A 936-nucleotide genomic window follows, 5' to 3' on the forward strand; every position below is an offset into this window, starting at 1 on the left:
TCATCTCAAGACTTCTGCTGTTTGCCAATTTTATTTCTTTTCTTCTTGAGATAGTAATTCCCACTATGAGATTCATTAGAAATCAGGCATTAAGGTTGGAGTGTTACCTTAAAAGATATTAATATACACAATAAGAAAGGAGGTATTGAGGCTGGTGTGTTTCTTCTGTTTTTCAACTTCTTTTTTGTTTGTTTGTTTTTTGAGACAGGGTCTCACTCTGTCATCCAGGTTGGAGTGCAGTGGCACAATCTTGGCTCACTGCAACATCCTCCTCTCAGACTCAAGCAATCCTCCCATCGCAGCCTCCCAAGTAGCTGGGACCGCAGGCCTGTGCCACCACACCTGGCTACATTTCTTGTATTTTTGATAGAGACACGGTTTCATCATGTTGCCCAGGCTGGTCTCAAACTCCTGAGCTCAAGTGATCCACCTGCCTTGGCCTCTCAAAGTGCTGGGTGTCTTTCAACTTTTGTATTACTTTTTTTTGTTTGTTTGTTTGTTTGTTTTGTTTTTTGAGACGGAGTCTCGCTCTGTCACCCAGGCTGGAGTGCAGTGGCCGGATTTCAGCTCACTGCAAGCTCCGCCTCCCGGGTTCACGCCATTCTCCTGCCTCAGCCTCCCGAGTAGCTGGGACTACAGGCGCCCGCCACCTCGCCCGGCTAGTTTTTTGTATTTTTTAGTAGAGACGGGGTTTCACCGGGTTAGCCAGGATGGTCTCGATCTCCTGACCTTGTGATCCGCCCGTCTCGGCCTCCCAAAGTGCTGGGATTACAGGCTTGAGCCACCGCGCCCGGCTGTATTACTTTTTATTTGTATATTACTCTTGGTGAAACACAAAAAAAATGTAAATTGTAATATATGTTATTTGTCCTCAGGAGTTTATCATGAAACAATATAGGAACAAACTAAAGCTAATAGTAAGTAGAGAAATTAAAT

The sequence above is a fragment of the Macaca thibetana genome, chromosome 5 (assembly GCF_024542745.1).
Source record: "Macaca thibetana thibetana isolate TM-01 chromosome 5, ASM2454274v1, whole genome shotgun sequence".
NCBI lineage: Eukaryota > Metazoa > Chordata > Mammalia > Primates > Cercopithecidae > Macaca > Macaca thibetana.